We start from the raw sequence: 11,206 nt of genomic DNA on the forward strand, positions 1-11,206 counted from the left end.
GAGGAGACTCTGTGCAGCACCAAGGACGTGCAGAAGCGAGCGGAGGAGAAGTACAAGGTGCTGGAGAACAAGATGAAGAACGCGGAGACTGAGAGAGAGAAGGAGCTCAATAGCCTGGTAAACCCTCCCTCCGGAAATCTCATTTCTATTTGATCACTCCTGGAATCAAATAGAAATGAGATTTCCGGAGGGAGGGTTTACCAGGCCAGGAGCTCAAAGCTTCTCAGCAGAAAGGAGAAACGGCAGGTATGCAGATTTCTGGTGTCTTCATGTTGCCTGCCAGTGAGACCATGTCATAAAGTTAAGTTAAAAGGTGTTATAGGACTGACTGTTTCTAGGTAGTTTGCATTTAGCAGCAAAAATAAGCACTAAGCACTCATAGAAAACTGTTTATTTTTGTTTATTTGGTATTAGTAAATACAAATATAAATTTGCAGTGATAATAACACATGTCATAGAGGCTATGTTGCACAGATTTTAATACAGGTGGGTCTTGAGATTTTGACTTGCACTTTGGTGTGCCATGGGCACAAAATGTTTGAAAACCACTGGTCTAAAGAATAATGCCATTTCTGTACATAGTTTGCTGTATGTTGAAGAATGATGTAAACATTGAAGTAAAACAGACCTATATTGTGGGGTAAACAATTAAATACCATATTTTCCATATCAAAATCTACAGTATATATAAACACCAAGGTCAAATCCCAGGCCTCCATACACACACACACACACACACATGTTAACATAACCCGCACACACACGCCTTCGCGTCCCTGCTCCTCTCCCCCCCCACCCCCCCCACCCCTGGGCTCCTTTTTTTTCGCTCCTCCCACGCCCTGCCCCCCTCTGGGGGCAGGGCGTGAGAGTAGTGCTTTTTTGCCCGTTCCATTCCATCCCACCCGCCACCCCCCCCCCCCCACCCCCTTTCTGTATGTTTTAGTGTGTTTATGTGTCGTCCAGTAAGATAAACCTTGTAGTAAATATGGATTATAACAACAACTGAAAATGGCGTATGTTTTCCACAAATCCCATTTCACTGTTCAGTCCTTTACTCCATAGGAGGCTGTGCGTAATGCTCAGGAGGAACTACCTCAGCAGAAGGAGGTCATCATGACTAAGAACAAATAAATTAAGGTAAAAACTACCTTTTGTTAATTTTTACAGCATTTCTGAAATCCAAGCCATCAAGGTTGTACTACAATAACAGTACTTTCTGTCAACAAGAGGGCTATGAACATGCTGAGAGAAACGTGTGTTTGTGTGTGTGTGTGTGTGTGTGTGTGTGTGTGTGTGTGTGTGTGTGTGTGTGTGTGTGTGTGTGTGTGTGTGTGTGTGTGTGTGTGTGTGTGTGTGTGTGTGTGTGTGTGTGTGTGTGTGTGTGTACTTGGACCAAATGTCCCCACAAGTGTTGTCAAATTTGAGAAATAGACATTGTGAGGACCATTTTCTCTCCAGCTCTTTAGTAAACACAACATTACTTTTCAGCTGGGACACCAGTTTGATCCAGTCAGGAGAGAGAAACCATTCATTCGTTTTATCACCTACAATTTCACAAGTTCACATGTATGAAATATATCCCCTGACTGCATGAAATTGGTATCCCGACCTGCAAATCTATTTTCTATTCACTAACCAGATGCAGCACCTGCTTTTGGAGAAACACCAGTCTGTGTTAATGGTTGATGTTGGTGTTGGTGTTCATTACCTGACTTCAGAGCAGTGGTTCTCAAAGTGATGCCCCAGGTGTCCTTGAATAGGTTCCAGGGGTTCCCCAGGAAAATGTGTTAATATAGCAAAATCAGTATCACCACTTTAACCCTATTTTATACTCTGGCCATTCATACACACAACAGATGGACAGGTACATTATTATTGATTCCCTGGGCTTAAGTGATTGGTGGACGCCCCCACACACGCTAGGCAGCTACAACTACTCGAACCAGAACATATTTGTCATTAAAATGTATCTTTAATCTGTTATTACTACCCTGCTTCCATTATGTTTTTATCACCAGTCAATCAAAAGGTAACATTTCAAATGTATCTGGCTGGTTTTCACTGCGTTCAAAACATTTATTTGTATCTCGCTCTCTCTCTCCTCTCTGTCATTACTGTCCATGGTACTTATCTCATTGCTGTCCATGGTACTATCAGTGCAGCTCCCGTTTGTATGCGAGGCGAAAAACTTCTGGGAACTCAGATTATATCAGTACTTAATCCAGCAAATGGGTGTATGCAGCAAAATATAACATTTTTTTCCCTAGGCTAGAGTCACTCACACATGAACAAAGAGAGTCATTTGTGAAAAAGTCTGGAGTCAGGAGTCTGAAGTTACAGTACAAGAGGGACTACTTTTACTTGATGACGTCTTAACACCTCTGCAATAATTTATACACATATTTTGTTTCCAGGAGACAAATTGGCATCTGATAATAAGATAACTGATATTGTAATGTTGTAAAAATATGAATGTGAATGTTAAATGCCTATGTCTGAATCTCAATTATTAATTAATATGCATGGTGTGGGAGAAAAAGCTTGTAATTAAATAATGAGTGTTAAGGGTTTGATTTAATTTGTTTCACGATACTACATGCAACAAATTATATGAAGCCCAGGCATTATTTAACTGAAATGGTTAAACTCAAGTTAACTGATGTATTGATTTGTGTCTTATGTATGAGTGAGCAGACGCATGCGATTATATGGGCACATTTCCTATTATGCAATTCGGTACACGTCCCCTTCTTGAGATTCCTTTTCTGTGGAATTCTTTGTATTTTTTACTTTTGAATAGGCCTACTTACTGACCGTATGAAGTATTTTTAAAAGCAAGTACTCCAGTACTTAAACTCAAGCACAAATTTGACTTTCCCTTTTAGTTTAGTAATATTTGACTAGGAATATTCTTTGAATGGCTTTAGAGGGCTGGAAAATGTCACATTGAAGCCATCATGAGAGATTCTCATGAGGGTATGTTGTCATTGACAGAATAGTCGCAGCTCTTGAGACAAAACCAGGGTGAAATGAATTCACTTTTTCCTCCATTTATCTCCTCTTTCCTCTCATGTTTTTTTTCCCCCTTCAGAGAGCAAATGTGGGGTCGAGACCAAAACCATTGCAGCAGACTTCAGTGCGGTAGATATCTACTCCAACATTGAAGATGGCCTTGCAGGGTGTAAGCATCATTGTTGGGCAAGTTACTCTGGAAGTGTAATAAGTTACTCGTTATACAATATTACTATATTACTTTTGCTATATAATAAGTAATGCAGAGCTACTTGGATTAGTAATAGAGATAATAAGTAATATAATTACTGTTTTGACAGATAACCTCAGGTTAAAACAGAGTCGGTAGTTGATCAAATGGAGGACAACACATTGTGAGCTTGTAGATCGGCTATTTTCGCCATTTCACCATTCAAGAACCTGTCGCAACTGCAGCTGCAGGTTCATTTTAGAAAGTTCCACTTGATGTTGTATTTATTATTGGCTGCAGTCTGTACAAGGTCTGACATCTCACAGTGGATGAGCGCTGCGTTATTTTTACACATTGTACATTGTAAAGCACTTTGGATGAAGCGGCTATATAAATGCACCATTTACCATTCACCAGCTGAACCAGTGGGATACAGTAGCAGTGACACATAAATGTGTGGGGAGGATTAATTGGCATGACTATTAAATTGGGAGAGAAACAGATTGAAATAATTGGCTGCTCTAAAGGAATAAACTTGATGTCAATCGCTATCTAAAGGCCAATGCAACTAGTCGCAAACTTCTTGCAACAAAACAGTTTTAAGGCCAGTCCACACCAATGCAACTGCCATTGGGAATAATGGTTGCAAGTAGTTGCATGTTGCAAGGAGTTGCATTGGTGTGGACTGGCCTTTAAATCTAGTATTTTGAATACTGAATCCTCAATGTCCCAAATCTGGATTGTTGGCAGTTGGATAGAGCATATTGCTTCTTATGTCATTAATATTTCATAAATATTTACATATGCGGCGCTTCATTCCAAACAAAATCCAAGAAACCAACATAGTTTTGGTTATGTTTGTGGGTGAACCTGCTCACATAAAAACATTACACTCCTGACCAAGATATCACACTATACCACAGCTATGGGCTTTTGTGTAATGCATCTCTCTTTCTCTCTCTTTCCAATCTGGGAACCCCGAGCCAAATGAGAAGGAAAAACAGCGCCCTCTGCTGTTTGTACTATCTCTATCTGGCTCTGGGACAATGACGACGCAGCACCTGTGCGCAAGGAAACCGGGGTTTTAGTCTGCCTTCACGCTCCACTTCCGGGTGGTGCGACTATGTTTTCATTCCCACTAACAATATTTCTACACGGAACACTAACACCACTTCTCCCAGAGAACATGGATCGTTTTGGTTATAAGCCCACTTGTTTCTATGATGAAAGAGCAAGTTAAAATGTGAATATCTTTCCGTGGTTTTGTCTGCTCCGCGGACGCTATTGTTAAATTAGTTTCGGCTTGTTTCGAGTAGGGAAGGATCAGCGGACACGTAAATCCCGCCCACTACATTTGATTGGGTAAAGCGCGGCCTGCTTCCTGATCTGAAGGCACGCCCACGCCCACACAGTGCGTACACGTTATGAAGAACCTTCACGACAGATTCCAACGCAGACATACCCTATAAAGGTATGTCTGCTATGTACAGGATGTGAAGATTATTGACAGGCCTGTCTGCAATGTACAGGATATGAAGATCATTGACAGGTCTGTCAGGATATGGGATTAACATGCATTTTGTTATGTGGTCTGTACCATTTGAGTAAAGATGGATGTTGGGAATTAACCACCTAGACGCCCAACTTTTGTAGTTGCTACAAATTCTAAAGTTACAATCCAAGTTGAACTTGCTTCAACTGCAGCTACAAAACGACCAAGTGTTGTTTAAGAATTTCCATTAACCACAAAACCACAATTCCTGCTTGTAATGTGGGGAAACTAATTCAATGGTTAATGACAGTACGCACATTGATGTAACATCACTTTTGTGTGTTTTTCTTTTTTGTCGAAACGTATATGTCACAGTACGTTTGGAGAACCAGTCAGATTTAAGAAGGTGCACTCGGTTTCACCGACGGAGGCGTGCCGCCTGAAGGTGACTTGAGCCACGGGAGGCTCAAGGCACTAAGTGTTAAGCAACTAAGTGTTATGTTGTCTGCTTTGTTATGATGCTCTGACTTGAGTAGACTAGAGTCTAGTCTCTGTTGTTGTTGTTGTTGTTGTGTTTTCTGGGTAGTGTAGTCATGCAGGGCTCTTCAACGTTGTTCAGGCCAAGGACCCCTTAGCTGAGAGACAGATGAAGCAGGGACCCCCACTACATATTGTATAACATTGTGTTGCAGATTAAACTTTTTCATAGATTTCATAGATGGCTTTATTGACTATCAGTGTTGTGTGAATTAATGCTTTTTGTTTATTTCAGACATTTAACCACTTACACCCTCAACTTGACCTTTGACTTAGTATTTGGTTTGCTCTGTTTCCCCTCTGCACACCAAACCATTTTGCAGAAAATAACGTAATAATAATAGTGAGCTTGTAGATCTGCTATTTTTGGCTAATGTTCCCCTCAGAATGGGGATTGCTAGGGTTCAAGTGTTTAATCCTATGGCCCCCCTGTGGTAACTCTGAGGACCCCCTGTTGAAGATCCCTAGTGTAGTGTATTGTTGTCTTGTGTTCTATTTGTCAGTATTGAATTATACTTAATCCTAATGCAATGTTTACAGAGCATGGCAACTCAAAAAGCCAAAAGTAAAGACTTGTCATCTAAACCCCTGAAGGAAAAGAGAGACTTGATGCTTTTAACCTCTGGCATGGATTGTTGTTGTTGCCTTCTTGTGTTCTACCACTCAAGTGTTTATAGGACATTACACCGTCTGTTCCAATTATTTTCCTACCGCATTTACACCTGTCTTCAGCCTACATCATTATGAATCATGAATGTTAGCAGTTGTCATATAATTCACTAATTATATCATCCTCAACATCAGTATTCTTTTATTTTTATTTTATCTTTTATCTGTCTTGCGTCCTTCCTTCTCCTCATCTCTCTTTCCCTCTCTTGTCATCCCTCTACAGCAGTACTTCACTCTCCTCATCATTACGGATGGTGTTATCAGTGACATGGACGAGACGCGCCACGCCGTCGTACAGGCTGCCAAGCTCCCCATGTCCATCATCATCATCGGTGTGGGCAACGCGGACTTCGCCGCCATGGAGTTCTTGGACGGAGACGCCAGTGTCCTGCGCTCCAACACGGGAGAGGAGGCAGTTCGTGACATTGTCCAGTTTGTCTCTTTCATGGACTTAAAGAAATAAATCTGTACTTTTCTTTCTTTATTGTTTGACTGTCGAATACACGCATTTATTTGTACAAGCCTTAATCACACAGGCCTAAAGTGGAAACAATCAACTCCCCATGTCCTTAGACACTCAGTTGGGTCAAGGGAGACTTTGAAAGGAAAAGACATGCAGTCCGTCCGTTCTCTAGATATATTGACATAATGACATGACGCTCATTTGATGAAAGTGAAGTTTGATGAAATACATTGCAGTGGATGGAGCCGGCTGTGGTTGGACACTCAAAACGTGCAACAAAGGAAAATAAACCAAGGCACTCTTCTGGTGAAAAAGTTAAAAGCCATTATTAAGGTGACCTTAATAATGGCTAAGGTGGCTATTTCATTGAATTGAATTGAGTTAAAAACTGTGACGGGGATAACCCACTCGTATGGTCCCACAGCAAATTATGGCTGTACTTCATTTGCTTAAACTCATGCCTGTCACTGTGTGTGTGTGTGTGTGTGTGTGTGTGTGTGTGTGTGTGTGTGTGTGTGTGTGTGTGTGTGTGTGTGTGTGTGTGTGTGTGTGTGTGTGTGTGTGTGTGTGTGTAAGCAAAAGAAGCTGCAGAGCGAAACACGTGAATCACACATTACATTACATTACAGTCATTTAGCAGACGCTTTTATCCAAAGCGACTTACAATAAGTGCATTCAACATAGGTAGGGAACGAAAACTACTAATCACCAGAAGTCTTTAGTGCATTATCTGCAAAAACAAGCAACCAAGAGTATACCTAGCGCTAAGGTAAAAGTGCAATATATCAGCTACCTATTTCCTTAAACAGATGAGACAAAATAGCTAAGTCAAATGAGCATGAGCTAAAACAAATAAGTGAATCGACTAAACAAGATCCAATAAACAATCCAATAATCCAATAAACAATACAGCAATAGAAAACAAGCGTTCGTACAACTAGTTAACAACAAGTAGGTCAGGCAGAGAGGAAGGGTAGTGTTTCCTGAAGAGGTGAGTTTTCAGCCTGCGGCGAAATATGGGCAGTGACTCTGCTGTCCTAACATCAGTGGGAAGTTCATTCCACCACTGTGGGGCCAGAACAGAAAAGAGTCGTGACCGTGTGGATCGGCCAGAAGGACCCTTGAGTGATGAGGCAATCAGTCGCCCCGAGGTGGCAGACCGAAGTGGTCGGGCAGGGGTGTAGGCATCGACCATAGCCCGGAGGTAGGAAGGAGCTGTTCCTTTCACTGCCCTATAGGCTAGCACCAGGGTTTTGAACTGGATGCGAGCCGCTACGGGGAGCCAGTGTAGAGAGCGGAGAAGGATGGTTGTGTGGGAGAACTTGGGGCGGTTGAACACCAGACGAGCCGCAGCTTTCTGAACAAGCTCCAGGGGTTTGATGGCAGATGCCGGAGCACCAGCAAGGAGGGAGTTGCAGTAGTCCAGGCGGGAGATGACGAGAGCCTGGATGAGCACCTGGGCTGCCTTCTCCGTGAGGAAGGGGCGAATCCTCCTGATGTTGTAGAGCAGGAATCTGCAGGACCTCGTCACTGATGCGATGTTTGCCGAGAACGTCAGTTGATCGTCCAGGGTCACACCCAGATTCTTCACAGTCCGAGTTGAGGTCACCACAGCATTATCAATGGTGATGGCCATGTCTCGGTGCGGACAGCCCTTCCCCGGGAGGAACATCAGCTCGGTCTTGTCCAGGTTGAGCTTCAGGTGGTTTGTAAACATCCACTCCGAGATGTCAGCCAGACAAGCAGCAATGCGTGTCTCCACCTGGGTATCAGAGGGGGGGAATGAGAGGATTAGCTGGGTGTCATCGGCATAGCAGTGGTAGGAAAAGCCATGGGAGTGGATGACAGCACCCAGAGATGTAGTGTAGAGAGAGAAAAGAAGAGGACCCAGACCCAGAACACAGCTGAGTAACGACATCGCCAACAGGAATGATCTGCTGTTGAAGATTGAGGCGGAGACCACCCAGGTCCAAGAGGTCTGTCACACGCACGCACGCACACGCACACACACACACACACACACACACACACACACACACACACACACACACACACACACACACACACACACACACACATATTAACCACTTATACCCTACATACAATGTCCTATCCTGGGCCCTCTCCTTTTTCCCCTCCTCACCAAATTTCTATAGCTAGGTTTTAGTTTTTTCGAACTATGTTATTGTTTAATACTACTACGGAGTCTGCCAATAACATCATGAGGATGTTATATATTGTCAGAATCAGCTAAAATAGTGACTTTGAGAGTTGTTTCACCATGCAATGTGAGTTGATGAGGAGCATCAACTTTTTTAATCATCCATTTCTAATCAATGGAGCAACATTGTTTTATAATCTTTCCCACCTTTGGAGTTACATCATGACAAGACAACTACACAACCCCAAATCTCTACTAAAGTATCCTATTTCCTTAGTAGTAAGTAAAAGTAGCAGTACCACAGTGTAAAATTCTTTGTTACAAGTACAAGGCCTGCATTCAAAATCTTATAAGGCCAAAGTATCAAAATATACTTTAAGTAGCAAAAGTACTCATTATGCAGAATGGCCATTTCAGAATCATACAAATCATGTTATTGGACTATAATTATTGATCATTAACCACTTAAGCCTTATTTTATACTTCAGCTTTTCGAACATAGCAGATGTACAAGCTCACAATGTATCACCTTGCTGTTACATCTGCTATTTTTGAAAAAAAAATTGATTTTGATTTAGAAAACACAGGACATGATGTTAAAGTGCCTAGGGACTCTCCCTGAGCCAGGCTTGCACTTGACCGCATACCTAAATAATTTGCAAAGTAACTAAACTGCTCACAAAATGTAAGTAAACTTGAATTTGGGCCATTATATCTCCCCTTTACTAATACCAATCAGTAAAGTGTTATATATATTTTTATCTGTGATTAGTCACCTTTACAACGAGGTACAGCTTGTAAGCATCGGGCATTCATGGAATGAGCAACACAGGCAAACGTGTGAGTAGCGCCGAGCAAAAATGTGCCAAAATGGCCTGTTAGACTTTTCTGCTGACATTCAATGTCGTGACATTCATGACATTCAATGGGCTTCGGGTGTGTGCCAGTCACAGGTGTGTGACTGCCGAGTGACTGGCACCTGAACATGGGTTCTGCAACTTTGTTGAGTTTGTGTATGCTCCAAGCAGCAACACTGCCCCCATGGAAAGATGCCACTTTTGTCAGGATAAGGCCCGTGCAACAGGGCAAGTGAAGCTGGTGTTCCGTTATGCAGAGTGACAGCATTATTTGGTGTTAGCCCTGGTACCATTTCCAAACTTAGGACCAAGTTCTGTGAGACTGGTGAAGTCAACAAGGAAGACAACAACCCAGACCCCTTGCTTCACTGAGGAACCATAGATTTACAGGCAAGATTTGCACAACGGTACCAAAGACAGATGTCAAAGTTGCAGGGCCCATGCTCAGGTGCGTCACACACCTTTGACTGGCACACACCTGCCTGCAAATGGTACCAGGGCTGACATCAAATAATGCGTAATCTGCGTAACGGAACACCAGCTTCACTTGCACCTTATCCTGAAGGGACAAACGTGGCATCTTTCTATGGGGGCAGTGTTGCAGCTTGGAGCATACACAAACTCAACAAAGTTGCAGAACCCATGTTGCAGAACGCAAAGTTCCAGAACCCACCTCTCAGCAGGTGTGTGCTGGCAGGTTGCTCAAAACAAGAGCGATTACCAGCAAAAGCATATTGGGTGATTTTGGCACATTTTTGCTCGGCGCTACCCACACGTTTGCCTGTGTTGCTCATTCCATGAATGCCCGATGCTTACAAGCTGTACCTCGTTGTAAAGGTGACTAATCACCGATAAAAATGATATATAACACTTTACTGATTGGTATTAGTAAAGGGGAGATATAATGGCCCAAATTCAAGTTTCCTTACATTTTGTGAGCAGTTTAGTAACTAAAGCGGTCAAATAAAAGTTCTTCCTCAGAGATGTAGTGGAGTACAAGTATAGAGTATTTCAAACTAAAATAATCAAGTAAAGTAAAAGTACTGATGAAGACCACCTCGAAAATTGAACCTTGACTCCCTCATCGTCAGGAGTGTTCAACAGCAGAGAGGCTGAACCAGAAGCTGTGCAGTCAGATTGCTGAGTACAGCGTTCCTGGGGTCCTGCAGTACATCCAGCTCAAGGACAAACACAGCAAGCTGCAGTGGAGCTTCCACACCTGGGAGAGGAAGATGGAGCTGGCTGAAGTAAACCTTTAACCGCTGATAATACCATCTGATACTTTTATGATACTTTTATCTGATCAGCACAGACATAATCTGTCACACTACACATTTTTATGATCAGGAACTACACATTTATATGAAAGGTCAGGAGCATTTTCTTAAACCACTAAAGCCTTATACTTGGGCATACGACAAATAGCGAAAATGGGCAATTTACGAGCTCATAATGTGTGGTGATGCAACACATTGTGAGCTTGTATACAGGCTGTTTTAGCTCATTTTGAAATAAAATAAAAATTGTGAAACGTTTTGAAACATTCTATTGGGTCTATTGGGTCTAAGTATAGGGGTCTCCCTGTCTCTCCAGCTCTTTAGTAAACAGAAAATATATTTTCAGGTCAGGATACTTATTTCCTCCAATCAGGAGAGAGAACTCAAACAGGATACAGATTAAATAAATGAAATTAGAAGTAATGAAAGAAACAAAACAAAAGCTGACAAACCATCTGAAATTTATTTTTTGTTTACTGAAAGATGGAGGGACAGGGAGACAGAACTTTTTTAACGAAACAAAGAATCACTTACAGCAATTTTAATGT

The 11,206-nt window shown here is 42.2% G+C and overlaps 1 long non-coding RNA gene across 1 annotated transcript; it reads left to right on the forward strand.

Moving 5' to 3' along the window:
- Positions 1 to 1,060: 1,060 nt before the first annotated feature.
- Positions 1,061 to 10,651, forward strand: LOC308091430. The gene is made up of 3 exons (XR_013933716.1): positions 1,061 to 1,137; positions 3,092 to 3,181; positions 10,473 to 10,651. It is a non-coding gene; the product is annotated as an uncharacterized lncRNA (long non-coding RNA).
- The last annotated feature ends 555 nt before the right edge of the window (positions 10,652 to 11,206 follow it).

This window comes from Gymnoscopelus braueri (genome assembly GCF_963280865.1).
Source record: "Gymnoscopelus braueri genome assembly, chromosome: 9".
Classification (NCBI taxonomy): domain Eukaryota; kingdom Metazoa; phylum Chordata; class Actinopteri; order Myctophiformes; family Myctophidae; genus Gymnoscopelus; species Gymnoscopelus braueri.